The sequence below is a fragment of the Chanodichthys erythropterus genome, chromosome 24 (genome assembly GCF_024489055.1).
Source record: "Chanodichthys erythropterus isolate Z2021 chromosome 24, ASM2448905v1, whole genome shotgun sequence".
NCBI lineage: Eukaryota > Metazoa > Chordata > Actinopteri > Cypriniformes > Xenocyprididae > Chanodichthys > Chanodichthys erythropterus.
In genome coordinates this window covers 5,362,501-5,380,538 of record NC_090244.1, presented here as the reverse complement: position 1 = coordinate 5,380,538, position 18,038 = coordinate 5,362,501, and the positions used below count along the sequence as shown (strand labels likewise).

Genomic DNA, 18,038 nt, shown 5'->3' with positions numbered 1-18,038 from the left:
TTTATATTATTTTTACCATCCCAAACAACTCAAGACAAGATATAACTTTTTATTGGTATAATTAATATTTAAAATATTTATATTAAAAATGTTATATAAATTCATATATAATATAAGTAAATTATTATATAAATTATTATTATTATTATATTATTTCTATTAAATTAATATGAATAATATTTATTATTATAATTATCATTATATTAATATTTTAAAAATAGTAATTATACATTTTATATAAATTAACAATGATATTATTTATAGTAAATTCATTTGATTATTATTATTATTATTATTATTAATAAATAATATTGTTTTGTATATTATTTTATCTTATTTTTTTGTAATATTAAATATTTTTATATTTTAAATATTATTTTATATATATATATTTTTTTTTCATTTTGAGTTTTTTTTTCTATTAAAAAGACCCAATGTATCTGACTTCCATCCCTTGACTTGCATCCCAAACAAATCGTTATTATTAATATTTATATTAATATTTATTCATCAAATCAATTAATTAGTAATATTGTTATTAATGTGTATTATTAGTATATTAAAATATTATTTTATTCTATTTTATATAATATTAAATTATATTTTCATATTTAAAATATTATATTATATTATATTATATTATATTATATTATATTATATTATATTATATTATATTATATTATATTATATTATATCTGTTTTTGCACCAACACCAGAGTTTTATATTTTGGTTTGTATCCATTTAATTCACTGTATTGTTCAAAAATAGGCATTACCACCTGAATCATCATACAAAATGCTGCATTATTTAAAATATAAAGTATTTTTTGTCTAATTTCCAGCAAAACAAATTTATTGTGATTTGTTATAAAATCACTGTGATATTTTGGTCATATCACCCTCTCCTGTTTAACGCAGGATGAAGATCTTGATCCAGTCAAACAGAATGACAGATAAACATCCACAGGTTCTTCCCAGTAGATCAACACAGCTGGAAATTGTGCGTCTGAAGTTCTGCTGGCGTAACATGTAGCTCCAGTGTGCCAGACACATACATATCATGAAAGGCTGTCTCTTTCTCTTGCGTTTTATCCTGGTAAACCAGCACCTGAATCTTTGATGATTAAAAAAAGAGCAACAAAACATTGGAATGACAAGCGCAGTATTGCCGAGCAGCAGAGGAGAGTTACGCTCAGGTAAAGGAGAATTATATTCCGCTGCTCCTGAAAGAGACGCTAAAAGAGCACTGGATAGAAAATGACTGCTGTCATAGTGATGATTAACTGGTGCTAATAGCTTAGCTACATTTTCAGTAGTCTAAAAGTAGCTCAGTTGATTTCAAATTAGCATAGCTTTTCCCAAAAGGAGCAATGTAGCATGACAAAATGCTGCATCGCTGTTTGTTGCCACATTCAACACACTCTTGACTGTTTTCCATTTTGGCGAATTGGTGGCTAATCTCATTAGTAAATATTCATACATTTTCATATCGGTGCACTCCTCACTGAGGTTTAGGTGTGTACTTTCATGCTTACATTTTTCACGTTTCTGTATGAATCGCGTAAAAAAAAGAAATCACCATCTCGAAAATTGTTTTTGATTGGCCACATTTTTTTTTTTTAGCCAAGAAAGCTGAGGCAATAAGCAAACAAACACTCTTAGAAGACTCATAACTCCAAAACTATAGCAAGGAGATCTGTTTGATAGAAAACTTTTTAAATTTTTAGATTTTTATTTACTGACATTAAATAAATCAGGAAGGAAATAAGGTAGGAGGACAGTTCTTTTTTGGTGAAGTTCCGCAACATGTGACCTGCATCTTGAGCAAATTTTGGGGTGATAGCATAAAGTAATCAAAAGTTACAGCATTATGGAACCAAGATAGCCTTTTTGTTTAGCCCTTGACGCCCCCTAATGGGCATTTTTAAAAACATTCCTCCATTAGGAATATCTCGTGATCGACTAGGGATTATGTTGATATTGGACTCAATTAAATCGGGAGTATCCACTGTAAGTAATGATGTGCCATTTTCTATGATCAATGCATGTTTCATGAAGTTATAATTGAAAATGCCACATGAGAAACTGCTGTAAATAATGATGCAGACATTGCATGTTTCATGAAGTTACGAGTGAAAATGTGAGAAATGCCGCATCGGTATATTATTTACATATGGGTCTCGCGGGGCTTCACGTATAAAAATTTAGTCAAAGCCCAAAACAATTATGCTTCTTGTATTCTACTCCGTGAGACCTTTCAAATGACATATGACACATGATTATCTGAGCTGTATGATGTTTTTGACACATTGCAGTACATAGTACAAAAAGAATTTAATAAATTATGAAAAAAAATGTTTATTATTATTTTTCAGCAAATAACTCAGCACTACTTAGGAGTTAATCAAATTGGCTTCATTCATTGTAAAGTTCAGACTCTAAGCTTTCAAATTACACCTATTTTGTATTGATCAAGGCAGTAGTTTTGAAAAATATGATTATAATTTTTTTTGTAGCTAGGTGGCGCCCGCAGGCGGTACACTTCGGTTTAGCGGGATGAGTCAGCACTCATGCGAATTTTACCAGGGGAACGCCGCCAAAAACATGGATTTTACCCCCTGGAATGCAATTTTTACTGAAATCCACTACCCCCGCAAACACAAAACACGATTGGGCTAGTTTTGCGTAGCAATTTGGCGGGTTTTGTTGTGTAAACCTGGCAACCCTGTTTAAGGGCTGTTCACACAGAGCATGTTTTCCCCTTCCATTGTTTTTCAATGCTAGACGGACATGTTTGACCGTTGTGCTTGCATCTTTTGCAGCATCTCGTGCGTGACGCGGCATTCTAAAAACGTGGAGCTGTGTGAATGCCACCTAAGGAGATCAATAAAAAATAAAATAGAGAAAGCTATCTATTAGCGGTAATGCGGTTCTAAAAGATAAGCTAAAGCGATTTGAACACACAAACAGCATCAACGCTAACATGATGCTGTTAACAATCAGATTAAGAGAGGAAGTGTCACAGCAATCTGTTGAGATCATTTACAGATTTACTTTCACAGACTGGGAAAACAACCCATTATAATATGAATGAGTTCCTAGTCTCTGTCAGTAATATTTAGGGTTGATCCAGTTCAGATTTTTGTCTCCATGTGTTCGGTTTGGCTGTGTTTTTTTTTCTTTTTTTTCTGTTTTGTCTCTGAGACCGCATCGAGGAACATGTAGGGATGTGTTGTTTAGACTTACACTTTCAATCAAGACAGAGAATGTACTGTGAATAATTGTGTTTAAAATATAGTTCAAAGTGTAAATCTCATTACAGTTTATTATATTTAACTTAGCTTCTTAGCATATGATGTCATCGCTATCCTGTACATGCAATTTGGCAGTTGGAGGAAAGAATAAATATGCCGTTTCATTGAGCAGTCAAATTAATTCATGAATGCCCATGTTTTCTATTTTTCAACTCATGGTTCGATTTCTACAGAGAAATAAGCCTCAGAGTCATTAAATATTGACTTGGTTATTTCTAAAGCTCACTTGAATTTGTTCTAGATCATTAGATGTGACATAATGGTGTCTTCATACACAAAATGCTGTCTGTTAAGTCATTCTTATGTGTAGTTCCCTGCTGCACGGTATGCAGACAGCAGAGTGTGTTCTGAAGTGTGCAGCCAGTGAATACTTTGCTATTCCACAAAGAGACTGCGGTCTTTAACCTCGTTAGATCGCCCGACTCCCATGCCGGCAGACCGGGGTTCGAGTCCAGCTTAGAGCAGGTGGTTCGAACAGGAGGGGTTATATTGGTGCCGTGACCCGGATGGGAGTGAGATTTAAGGGGTTTAGTGTAACACATGTATAGGCTAGTAAAGAGCTGTGCATCTAAAGCTCATTCCCTTGAACTCAAGAGGAGCTCTAGCGACTGACGCTAGAGACTGCGGTCTTTAGCGTCCTTGTTAGAGAGCCCGACTCCCATGCCGGAAACCCGTGTTCAAGTCCCGCTTAGAGCATGTGGTTAAAACAGGAGTGGTTGCATTGGTTCCGTGACCCAGATGGGAGTGAGGTTTAGGGGGGTTAGTGTAACACACGTATAGGCTAGTAAAGAGCTGTGAATCTACAACTCACTCCCCTGAACTCAAGAGGAGCTCTGGCGACTGACGCTAGAGACTGTGGTCTTTAGCGTCCTTGTTAGAGAGCCCAACTTCCATGCTGGTGACCCGAGTTTGAGTCCTGCAGGTTATGCAAACAGGAGCGGTTGCATTGGTTCCGTAACCCAGATGGGAGTGAGGTTTAGGGGGGTTAGTGTAACACACGTATAGGCTAGTAAAGAGCTGTGCATCTAAAGCTCATTCCCCTGAACTCAAGAGGAGCTCTAGCGACTGACGCTAGAGACTGCGGTCTTGAGCGTCCTTGTTAGAGAGCCCGACTCCCATGCTGGCGACCCGGGTTGGAGTCCTGCTTAGAGCAGGTGGTTCAAACAGGAGCGGTTGCATTGGTGCCGTGACCCGGATGGAAGTGAGGTTTAAGGGGTTTAGTGTAACACATGTATAGGCTAGTAAAGAGCTGTGCATGTAAACCTCACTCCCCGAACTCAAGAGGAGCTCTGGCGACTGACGCTAGAGACTGCGGTCTTTAGCGTCCTTGTTAGAGAGCCCGACTTCCATGCTGGTGACCCGAGTTTGAGTCCTGCAGGTTGTGCAAACAGGAGCGGTTGCATTGGTTCCGTAACCCAGATGGGAGTGAGGTTTAGGGGGGTTAGTGTAACACACGTATAGGCTAGTAAAGAGCTGTGAATTTACAACTCACTCCCCTGAACTCAAGAGGAGCTCTGGCGACTGATGCTAGAGACTGCGGTCTTGAGCGTCCTTGTTAGAGAGCCCAACTCCCAGTTTGAGTCCCGCTTAGAGCGGGTTGATCAAACAGGGGCAGCTGCATTGGTTCCGTGACCCGGATGGGAGTGAGGTTTAAGGGGGTTAGTGTAACAGACGTAGGCTAGTAAGAGCTGTGCATGTAAACCTCACTCCCTGAACTCAAGAGGAGCTCTAGTGACTGACGCTAGAGACTGCGGTCTTTAGCGTCCTTGTTAGAGAGCCCGACTCCCATGCCGGCGGACCCAGGTCTGAGTCCCGCTTAGAGTGGGCGTTTCGAAAAGGAGGGGTTACACTAGACGAACCAGGATTAAATCATGTTCTTTTTTAGTCTAGACCAAAAGCCACCAAATGAAATACTCCAAATACATCTTCCAGCTGATGGAGTGATTTTGTACTTCAAATCTGTCAGATTTCGGCAGCGTTTCTAAGCAAATAACAGACTTGTAATCTCATGACTCAAGCTCAAGAGAGCCTAACCCTACAGAACACAAAATAAACTCTTGAACACACAAAAACAACATTTTATCACAGACAGATCTTCAGTTTTTCGTTATAACAGTACTCACCGTTCACATTTTCATCCTCATCTCTATGTGAACTACAGACATTGTTATCCTCATCTCTAGGACAACATGAGACAAGCGGCCAACTAAAAGTCTAGCTCACGGTGCGCAGGGCCAAATCAGAGGCTGACAGCGTTATTATTTGTTAGACGCGGTTGCTCTTTTCTCTGAACGTGGAAAAAAACCCAGCATTTTGCTTTTCCACTGGGAAGTAGAAATTTGGATGGAAATGCGATTTGAAAGCCTTGTCTGGCTATTGTTCAGCGTCCTTGGCTGATGTGGTTTTAAAACACGGCGGGGGAATTTGTGATTCTGCCTGCTGATATTTTCAGCATCTTGAGACTCCAGGAACACTCATTTTAATTTATTTTTAATGGTGGTTATTGTCATTGTGAAGGTCGCTGACATTTGCTTCGCCTGCTTCTGAAACGGTTCTCATGGCTGGAGGTTGTAATCGCCCGTGACAACAGTTACCCGCAGAAAATACTTGTGTGTGTGTGTGTGATCAAGGGATTGAGACCCCAAACAGATGGACCTCTGGGATGTTGTTATCCTCTGGGAAAAGGTCAGGCGTTGGATACTTCCACAAGAAGATAAGAAATTCCTACATTTTACAAACATAAGCATGTCTGTTTACTTATTCATGTGTTTTCAGATACGAAGGTGGGAGTTTTGGAGGTTTATCCATTGGAGGATACTGATAAAGTGGTTTTAAATGGGAATCAGGTACTAGATGTTCCTTAAGAAACACGTTAGCGGATGTCTCTGTTTGACTGTTAATGAAAAATAAACATAAATGTGTCTTGAAGGTCTTATAAAAGTTATAAAAGATCTCTTCTTTGCCTACTTTAGAAAACATTACTAATCGCCTCCTGAAACTTGGGTTTTGCCATTTTCTCTGCAAGTCTTCCCTCAGTTTTATCTAAGTCTGATGAGAATCTGTGGATTTGGATAGTTTTTAATATAATTTTGTGAAAAATATCTACTTTTTTGTCATGCTATAATGTGATTTAACTATTTCTTTTCTGGAAAAACAGATAAAAAATGTTTTGAAATGTCGCTGTTCATTCCAATCTACATAAGATTAATATCAATTCAATTTTCAGAAATCTCTTTTTCATTTTTTATGGCATTTTCAGTAAAGCTTGTCTAAGTAAGTAACAGTAACCAAAGGGGGGCGGAGCTTAACGAAGGGCCAATTGATGAAGTATAATTTGCATCTTTACTTTTAACAACTGCTTGTTTCTGAATTAATGCATATAAAGTTTTACAGATGGATCCCAATCATTTTTAAATGTTGGGTTAAAAATGGACAAACCCAGCGGTTGAGTTAAATGTCTGACCAACCTGCTGGGCAGTTTTATTTAACTCATCTGTTGTTTAAAAAAAAAAAAAAATACTATATGCCTGGCTTAAAATGAACCCAAAAACAGTTGGAAACTAAATCAGACAATTGTCCAAACAATTAAATTCAGTATGGGTCCAGTATGGACAAAACAACAACAACAAAAACACTGAGACAAGGTTTAATGTTCCATAGAAGAAAAAAAGTTATACAGGTTTGGAATTACATGAGAATTTTCATTTTTGGGTGAACTAACCCTAGTTAAACAGGTGCGACGAGTACTCTTGCTAACAGGTGGAGGGGGGTAGAATCAAACTTGTGTTCAGACCCAGCAATCGAACCCTATCCTGTTTAGATCCTCTGATGTTTCTGGCTACCCGGGACGAACCGGTGTGCCGTCCATCAGGGAGTTTCTGCTTTGATGTTTGGACATTAAACAGGACGTCTGTCAGGAGGAGTTTCGCGGCGTTCGCCGGTTAGCTGAGTAAATCTGCATGTCCTCTGCTCGAGTGGACTTCTCTTTATGTTAGACAGACAGACAGCAGGCCGACAGAGATGCGTGTCCATTCTCATCGCTCCTGCTGAAATGAAAGGGAGTTGGGAGTCTTTGATGTCATTCTGTGGGCTGTGATCTCTTCTGCTTAATTAAGACACAGTGTTTGGTCTCAATTCTTTATACAGCGGTCGAGAGTGAACCTGTGCCGCCAGGTATTCATAATCAGATCTGGAATGAACTGGTGGCCGGAGATCTGAAGGCATTTGCAGAAACGCGTCCGTTTGACTTTAAAGTTTGGTTCCAGTCAGCTGGTCATTACCTCTAAATAAACCCTGACAAGGTGAACAGGTTTTCACACACTTTCCAAATAAATAAATTAATGAACATATCAATTTTTTCACAGACACACAAAATATTATATTATTTTCATACATCTTTATATTGTTGTTATTTAAATTACACTTTAAACTACATACAGGGATAGAAATGCCTCAGTTGTGTGAGAGTGGAAGAGAGCACTCTTCATTCACTCCCCACACCTGCTGGAACTGAGACTTGAACCATGACCTTGGGGTTAAAAGTCAGACTCTCTAACCAATAGGCCACAACAGTCCCAGAAGGAGCCTCCCTGTTGGGGAATCGAACCCCGGTCTTCCGTTTGACATGCTGAGATACTGTCCACTATACTAACGAGGACTGGCACTAATTAACGAGCACTATACTAATGAGGAAAGTACACCAATAAAAAGTGAGAGTATTAGAATATCAAAAAGAAATAGATTAACATGATTATGACGCACTTATTATTATAAAACGGCTCTGTGGAATACTTGATTCCGATTGGTCAATCGTGCCCAATAACATAGGCTCATCCAGGTAACTGAAGTCAAGTCAGTGCTTTACGCTTGCTAGGAATGGTTTTTCTTTGTGGAAGTTTTGCATTTGGTGAGCTAATAAAATATTAAAAGTCAAATCAATATTTTGCATACAGTTATTTAATTCTATCCTCCGGTATGTTTCATACTCCTTCAGGGTGATGCAAGACCCCACCGTTTCACGTCGGGGTCCTGATGTACCGGCTGGATCAGGGTTGCCAGGTTTTCACAACAAAACCTGCCCAATTGCTACTCAAAACTAACCCAAAACTAGTCCAATCACATTTCATGGGGGTCCCTCAGTAATAATCATATTCCAGGGGGTAAAATCCGCTTTTTGGCAGGGTTCCCCTGGTAAATTTCGCATTCCAGGGGCTAAATATCATGTTATTTGGGGTTGCTTCAGCCTGTAGACATGAAAAACAACCTGCGAAAACAGTGTTCAAATGAGCCCAATTCCATAGGAAAACCGCGGACTTGGCAACACTGGCCTGGATGTACATTATCCCTTACTTAATTTGTTCTCTATTTCACTCCATCCCCACTACAAATTATAGCCTAGAATTTAAGCATGCAGTTAAGAGTTTGATATGTAACACTTTATTATGGGGGACACATATTCACTATTAACTATGACTTTTCCCTCAATAAACTCCTAATTTACTGCTTATTAACAAAGACTATAGAATAACACAAGACATGTCACTCGTATTGTTTTGAATGGGAGAAAGTTTAATGTGCAGTAGAGGGTATGCTCGTGACATCACCGTCGACCGTTAGGACTGTGGTCACGCATGCTGAGTGGCAAAAGACTGAGCAGCAGCATTGGTTTTCAGCGTGAATGTCGCGAAAAACACACAAAACACATTCAAAACGGGAAAGAGCTTTGCGGCTGACTGTACAGATTTGACACAAACCCTGAGGTATATATTTAAAAACTAGAGAAAGCAACAGAAAAAGAAGCAAATGGATCACTACAATTCACAGAAACAGCTGGACTCCAGCAGAGAAACATGGATTTGCAGTTATCATTTTGTGTCGAATTGTTGGATTTTGAGGTAAAATCATACATTATATATTGTATTGTTATATATTATGTTGATGACTCATCAATTAAATATTTTCCATCTTATATTCTGCATAATTGGGTGTTTTTAAATAAACAACACTGTCAAAAACTATACTATAAAACTATATAGGGCTGGACAATATGATGATATAACATTGATATAAGTGATTAAGCAGATTTAAACCTACCGATATTGTATTTATATAAAATATTCACAGATTTGCTTTATGTATTTCCCCTGCGTCAAATCGGGCACATACTGTAGAAATGTCAGGAAACACGCTGCATGTCAATGGATTAGGTTTATTTGACACGTTGTAAGAAACATTTTCGAGTCCAATCTTTAGGGTAATTTGTTAGTTTTATTTGCGTTTTCGCCGTTTCTCTTATTAATCCAGTTATGCAGCAGGTTCTTTTGCCACTCAGCCCAGCTGAGGGAGCGCGTTTTCGGCGGGAAAGTGACGCCGATGCATACCCTCTATATGGCGGAATAAGTCCCGCCTTCAAAATAAAAGCCAATCGCCGACTGGTAAAGTCATCGCATCACTGCAGCGGCCGTTAGAAGCACTGGTTTCTATAGAAACAGTCAGACGCGCGCCTCCGAAATGAGTCATAAGAGACGCGCATTTAGGTCTGCGCATTAGAGCTTGATCCAGCCTAAAAAATACAGTTTTTTTTGTCATGTTTCGAGCGTTCGAGCGTTGGTGATTTCAAATATGAAATTTAATTGAAAGCTTGGCAAACAGCTTTGGAGAATTTGATGTTTCCCCATTCAAAGAGATAGGAGCTGCATGGATGCCCAGGATGCCCGCGAGGCGTTTCAAAGATGGCCGCCGAGTGAAATTACTTGTCTTAAAGGGACTTTGTTATTAATAGTTAGTAAGATAGTTGTTAAGTTTAGGTATTGGGTAGGATTAAGAATGTAGAATATATTAATGCAGAATAAGGCATTAATATGTGCTTTACATAAACAGCCAATATTCTAGTAAAAGGCATCATATGTAAGATTTGTGGATTAAAATGTCTAAAAACCACTAGAACAATGTTATATATTTTGTTGACTTGTGTACTTACATTATCAAATATTTCAAAGAATGTTTAAATCCAGATAAATAAGCAATTTTAACCAGTCCGTTCGTCACCTATCAATGACATCATACCCGCGTTACTCTCGGTTTCCTGTTTTATTTTGTAGAAACCATGGAAACACCAAAGACACTTTGAAATATTATGTGTTTTGTTAGACAGATGAGCAACTGTTACATTCATTGACAGAAGACGAATCATTGTTTAAACATAATAAGTCTTATTGATTTGAGTCCTCTTGATTTACCACGAGTACCATGTTTTACCATGCCTAATATCGATCTATCTTACTGCAGTGTGCAACAAGAGTCTCATAGTAGCCGTCGAACGAACACAGAGTAGCATTATGACAACTTTCAACACTCAAATGTATCTGATATGATAAAATAGCTCTGCGTTACTCCACATACACTTGACTGGAAGAAGCGGAAGCGGCGACTGTGGCATAATAAAAGTTCTGCTGCTCTCGAGCCGTGTGTCGCGCTCGTCTCTCATTAGCAATTGCTCCAGCGGCCTCGTTTTTTACAGATAGATTCGTTAACAGAAGTGTGAGTGTGAGTGTTCTGTTCTTGTGTCAGAAGACTACAGATAGTGAATTTGTGTGTATGGTTTACAAATCTAAGAGGACAGCTTGGAAATCTGTGGGTATGGTTTATCAATCCATGGGTGTGATTTGTTAAACCTGAGGGAACAATTTAAGAATCTGTGATTACAGTTAATAAACTGAGGGGACGAATTACAAAACTGTGGCCACGGACTTGTGGGTCTTTTTTTTTCTCATGTGACTTCCCGGGCTCCGTAGTTCTAAACCAATTAATCAAGCCAGCCTGAAACTGCATGACCTGTTGAGAAGGAACAAATTTCAGGAATGCAATATTGATTAACTGTGGAATCTCATTTAGATCTCAACATCTAAATGACTGAGATGCAGCAGAGTGAAGGACACAGCCGGTGTGTGTGTGGACATCAGACTAGCTCTTCTGTCACGTCTCTGTTAGGTGAAGGCTATGAAGGGTCAGATGCGCGCAGCGGTCAGCAGGCAGCAGTAACAGAAGCATTGCTGTGTGTCTCAATCCATCCATCCATCAATCAATCAGTCGCTCACAGCATGAGGTCACAGGTCACTGGGGCACTAAGCTTCATTACTCCAGCATCCACCTGTCTGCTCTCCTGGAACACAGGAAGCGGTCTTTACAGGATCACACTGCCATTTCCTGCCTGCACCAACATCAACTCCAGAACACCGGAGGGCGCTGTTCAGAATGTGATGGAACCACCTGACTTCATTCTGGTATGTAATGCACACTTTTCACAATCCAATAAATTCCCAAGAGATATAATCCCATCCCATCCTACACTTTTTCTCATTGAATATCACATTTCAATGAGAAATGTCACACTACGCAAATTAAGTATGAAATGTCACTCATATCCTATGAAGTTTAAATACGTTTTATAGGTGAGAAATGTGTTTTATAGTAGCTACATAGTTTTTTCCCCATGTTTCTGAAAGAAGACTCTTTTGCTCACCAAGAACAGCGTTTATTTGAAATGTAAAGCTTTTATAATGTTATAAATGCTTTTACTGAGAATTTTGATTAATAGATGTTTCAAATTTTAAAATGTATATAAAATATTAAATTGAAAGTTTATATATTTGATTTTGTAATATTGTCAGAAGTTTATTTGTATATATTGTATTATTTTATTATTATTTATATTTTATTTTATATTTGCCATGAATACAGCCTAAAAAATATTTTTTCAGCTACTAGGAAGAGTGAATATAATGCAAATTTTACTGAGATAAAACCAGTAATATAATAATATTTATTAATTAAATAGTTATGTTTCAGTGATATATATATATAATATACTGTGAAGGCTTAAAAATGTGATTTTATTTATTTATTGCTGCAGTGGTTAGCATATAAATCAGTATAAAAATGCAGTTTATAGCCATATTAACACTGAAAAGGAAGTACAGAATCTGAATAATCTTATATACCATGAAATCATCAGTTTACACACTTTAGCACAATATATTTCCAGCTCAAAAGTTGATTCTTAATTTTCATGCACAGCCATTAAAAAACAAAATGATTGACAACTCTCTGATAGCACTTCATTTACATATAGCACTGCATCTTTAACTCCTCTGCGTGAAATTGCCATAATAAAAGGATTATTTAAGACCTCCGTAAACTAGGCTGCATTTAAACTTTATTTCTGTGCTACTTAGGATATGTAATACTTTTTATGGCCTTACATTTGTGAATGTGAAGTTGTGAACCTTAAAAAAAGTGAATCCAAGGCATTTTAATGCTCTTTAATATCCGCAGACACCCTAATTTAAAGGATTAGTTCACTTTCAAATTAAAATGTCCTGATAATTTACTCACCCCCATGTCATCCAAGATGTTCATGTTTTTCTTTCTTCAGTCGAAAAGAAATTAAGGTTTTTGAGGAAAATATTCCAGGATTTTTCTCCATATAGTGAACTTCAATTGAGGCCAAACGGCCAAACGAGAAATAAGGGTCTTATCTAGAGAAGCCATCACTCATTTTCAAAAAAAAAAAAAAAAAAAAAAAAGTTTTAACCATAAATGCTCTTATCTTGAACTAGCTCTTTTCTTCTCTATTAGAAATCCGGCAGTGTAGACACTGCTAAGTGTATTACTGCCCTCCACAGGTCAAAGTTTGAACTTAATTGTCATTAACAATATGCTAGTGCAAGTATATAACAATTAGTTCAAACTTTAACCTGTGGAGGGCAGTAATACACTTAGCAGTGTCTACAATGCTGGAATTCTAATAGAGAACAAGAGAGCTAGTTTATTGTTAAAACATATATAATTTTATTTGTTTATTTACTTTTTTATTAATTTTTTAGAAAATGAGCGATGGTTTCTCTAGATAAGACCCTTATATACCGTTTGGGTTTCAGTGAAGTCCACTAAGGAGAAAAATGATGGAATGTTTTCATCAAAAACCTTAATTTCTTTTCAACTGAAGAAAGAAAGACATGAACATCTTGGATGAACTTGGGGGTGAGTAAATTATCAGGAAAATTTAATTTGAAAGTGAACTAATCCTTTAACACATTTGATCCTATTTCCATCCTTTCCGCAGATTTTCAGTGCGGGAATAGTCTGCAGCTTCTGTTTTGGGCTGGACTATAACATATTAATGAAGAGTGAAGAGCAGTTGAAAGGTGTTTAGATTAAATTATAATATTATGATTTTTAAAATTCCAGCCAACAGGATTTTTTCATGTCACTGAAGTGGTGTATTTGCTGACAGGAAGGGACGGACGAAAAGGCCCGGGCTGTATTTACACAGAGGGAATGTGAGATTAAATTATGAATAATGTGTGTGAGAGAGAAAGCGAGGTAGGTAAAGGCGAACGCGGGAGGGCGGCAACAGATTCCCCGAGGACTTTCCGCTGGGTTTAACCCACTGAGGCGGAACTGAATGGACAGCTCCGGTTAAATAAGAACAAATTTACTTTTCCTTCTTTCTCTGGGGATGGATCCAACCACAATAGCTGATATCTTTGTTTGCTCGCTGCAGTCGGACACACAAAATGACGTAGCCTACACCCAAACACCCGCTGGTTTAGACCAGTTTCAACCGGTTTAAATTCCAATATGAACTGCACTTTCTAATGTAAATATGTTTATAATTCGTTCTAGAGACTGAATCTAACCTCCGTTTTACTTTGGTATTCCTCCAGTGCGTGAGAGCAGTCAGTTTGTTTACCGCCGGTCATTACAGCATCTCGTCTCTCCGTTGATATCCCCCGCTGAGGCCTGGAGGAAAAACACTTATCTACGGAGGGAAATGTCAACCTGTGTCGGAGCAGTCGCAGAGAATATACAGGCTTTAAGGGCCACAAAGCACAGCGGTGACAGGCTAATCAGGAAATGATCAGGTACGGGTATGATCAGGTGCGGTGGATGGGGCGGCCCGAGGCCGCGGGGAAACAGGTTATTACACTGAGGGGTTGCTGAACCGACATGTCTGGTAACATTTGAGTCTGATCCAAAACTAAACAGAACTGGGTCACGTGTTTAACGTGTCGTTCCTGTTATGCAGTAACTTGTAAAGGGGTCATGCAATGGATTATTTAACATTATAAAATTATGTTCCTTGTTCACTACAATGTTAAAGTTGCCATAGAATTGAAAATTGAATTTACCTCGGCATAGTTAAATAACAAGAGTTAAGTACATGGAAATGACATACAGTGAGTCTCAAACTCCATTGTTTCCTCCTTCTTATGTAAATCTCATTTGTTTAGAAGACCTCAGAAGAACAGGCGAATCTCAACATAACACCGACTGTTATGCAACGGTCTGGATCATTAATATGTACGCCCCCAATATTTGCATATGCCAGCCCATGTTCAAGGCATTACACAAGCCAGTATTACCATCTGGATCTGTGCACAGCTGAATCATCAGAATTTATTCAGGTAAGCAAGCAAGGACAATAGTGAAAAATGGCAGATGGAGCTATAATAACTGACATGATCCATGATATCATGATATTTTTAGTGATATTTGTAAATTGTCTTTCTAAATGTTTCGTTAGCATGTTGCTAATGTACTGTTAAATGTGGTTAAAGTTACCATAGTTTCTTACTGTATTCACGGAGACAAGACTGTCTTTATTTTAATTTTTAAACACTTGCAGTCTATATAATTCATAAACACAACTTTATTCTTTATAAATCTCTCCAACAGTGTGTAATGTTAGCTTTAGCCCCATTGGCTAACTATGAAACTCATTCAGAATCAAATGTAAACATCCAAATAAATACTATACTTACATAATTGGGTATGCTGCATGACAAACACTTTGTAAAGATCCATTTTGAGGGTTATATTAGCTGTGTGAACTTTGTTTATGCAATGTATTATAGAGTTGCGAGCTCGGGGGCGGGGAGTGCGAGCATTTAAAGGGGAAGCACGCTGAATTGCCGCATTTTTAATGATGCCCCAAAATAGGCAGTTAAAAAAAAAGAATAAAAAAAAATCTATGGGTATTTTGAGCTGAACCTTCACAGACAAATTCAGGAGAGACCTTAGACACCTTTTCTTGTGAAAAAACATCCTAGGGCACCTTTAATAATTTTTTTTTTTTTAACACAAAAAACAAATATATACATCATGGAAAAACTTCATTCGGACCCTCTGACTGAAATGATATGTTTTGAAGGGCGTCTAGTAAGGGCAGCCATTGTTATGAATGGCTAAAGTCATTGCATAGGAAACAGTATCAACCAGTGTTGCCAAGTCTGTGGTTTTCCCGCAGAACTGGTCTACATTTACACCGTTGGGTTGAAGTGACCCCACATAACATGATATTTAGCCTTTTACTAGGGGAACCACGCCAAAAACGTGTGTTTTTTTCCCCCAGGAACACGATTTTTATCGGGGAGCCCCCCTGAAATGCGATTGGACTAGTTTTAAGTAGCAGTTGACCCTTCGCCGGGAGTTTGATTGACAAGCAATCTAACCAATCATAACGGTGAATCCGCCATTTTGTCCGACAAAGCAGACAGGAGTTAGAAGATTAACCTCGGTGGACTTGAACTTGAAAAATGGTGTGTATTTACGTCTTGCCGCGTTTTAAACAACATTCCTTCTGATGTTCATTCATGTTTATTTGATGCTAAAAATGAACTAGTAGGAAGAGATGATCGATTCACGAGCCGCTTGAGCTGAGGCTCTACAGCAATCTGTCACGACACATTAAAGAGCCACAAAATGGTTTTTATTGTTTGAATTTCTAAAAAAAACAAGACAAAAAATAAAACACAATTTGAAAGCTGGGACATTGTACAATATCATAAGTAACGTGCTCTGTCTTGTCTGTCGACGTGTTGTCAGTGTCAACACGATGCATTTTTCACTGCGTGTGGCGTGACAGCGCCATGGCTTGTCGGACAAAGCAACCGTAACTAAGGGGGGCGGGTCTTTGTGAAGGGTCATTGTTGTGAAAACCTGGCAACCCTGGTATCAGCGTCAAGTGGTGGAACTATAGGTGCGTTCACACGGCCTCGTAATTCCTGTAGTTACGAGATTCTAGCTCGTAAAAAGCGTTCACGTCCTCGTAGAGCTCGTAATTACAGCTTGTAGCTTGTAAGCTGGGAGTTTACTGAAAGCTCCCACATGTACCACCTTACTGCTGTAGATTTATTTAGGAGTTGATAGTGGTGCTATGGAAACGCATAATTCCCAGTCCAAGAACAGCTCAGAATATAACGTCACGTGTTGTCATCTCTCGATTCCGGTAAATACGAGATGGCATGAACGCAGCATATGACGTCACTTTGTAGGCTAATCTGCAGTTAGCATCTCATTGGCGTCCTCGACAAAAACCCAATAGGATTTTCCCATAGGCTTTTGATTTATCACAAAAAAAATAAGCTCTGCGACATTTTGTCCATCAAGATAATTTTCACAGCTTTTATGACTTTTGAAGCCTAAATGCAGTCACCAGAAGCAAAAAGCTAAATGTAGGCTATAAACGAACTACACCAAGGTCCCGCAATTTCAAAGTTACCACCACTAAGCCTCCGACAACTCTTATTCTTTATCTAAAAACATTTTTCCATAAAGTTTGAATTAGAATAGTTTGTAAGAGCACAGTTATAAGCATAACTAGACTGTAAAAGCGGACTGAACATACCAGTGTAATGGTGTTTAATCTCCCCGACAGCCTCTGTTGTCCAGTTTAGCCACTTGTTAGTAACCGTCTTTTTAAAATATCTTGAGCTTGTGTTAACCACGGACCTTATTTCACCCATTTTAACAAACAAATTGGCTTTGGGACGATGGAATCGGAAGTGCTAAAATGCTAACTTGCTTCAGGTTTTTGGCCTACAAAAATGTGTCAGCCACCACTCTACTGTGCTGGGTTAGAGTTTTGAAAAACATTGTCTATATAAAATTATTATTAACAGACAAAGCATTATGAAATCATTTACTTACGGTTTGTGATGCAGACTGTCAGATCCAATATAGTTGGCTGCTTTATCTTTCAACAGAAGTTTCTTTGCAAACTCTCCATTACACTGTACCTCATTTACAAAACAAAATGCTCCGAACAAACATATAATCCTTTGGGATGCCATAAAAATAAACCATCCACTTGATCCTTGTGAAGTCTGTACAGAGACGCAAACGACCTGGGCGCGTCAAAGCGAACGTTCTTTTACTCTTCCATTTCCAAGAAAAAAATCTAGATTTAAAAACTAAGAGATTAATATTTTATCTAAAATATTAAGACATATATATTTGGGGACATGATACTGCATAGAAAACATGACATGTTAGAGTTTGACTCATACTTCTTTCTTTGTTTTAGCTCACTTAAATAAAAAGGATTTTAAATATAATAAATAAGAGATTTAAAATTCATGTTAATTTCGGCACACCCTCGGGAACAATTACCCACGCTGTAGCAGTCAGAACAGACCCATCTCATTTACATTTCCTCATTAATACTGATTAATACAGCTTAGATTGGAATTCTTTGTTCAGGTCAGTTTCACTCCACAGATATTTCACTCTTTTTTCCACTGTATTTAACAAACTACAGCTTTAAAGGGATAGTTTAAAAACCTGCTTTTTTAGTCTTCTATTCTTATATATCTTATATAACTTCAGAAGACTTCAAGTTATTTAAGAGGAATGAGAGTCATAAGGACCACTTTTATGGTG

The 18,038-nt window shown here is 37.9% G+C and overlaps 1 long non-coding RNA gene across 8 annotated transcripts in view; it reads left to right on the top strand.

The window, feature by feature from the left end:
- The first annotated feature begins 13,810 nt into the window (after positions 1–13,810).
- The window catches only part of LOC137015573 (uncharacterized), a 40,673-nt gene continuing 36,445 nt past the window's right edge, over positions 13,811–18,038 (top strand). For 7 of the 8 annotated variants that reach the window (XR_010894001.1, XR_010893999.1, XR_010893998.1 and 4 more), the window contains exons 1-2: positions 13,811–14,239; positions 14,609–14,782. This is a non-coding gene — a long non-coding RNA (uncharacterized lncRNA). The remainder of the gene's footprint in view (positions 14,240–14,608; positions 14,783–18,038) is intronic. The other variant, XR_010894000.1, reaches the window with a different exon arrangement.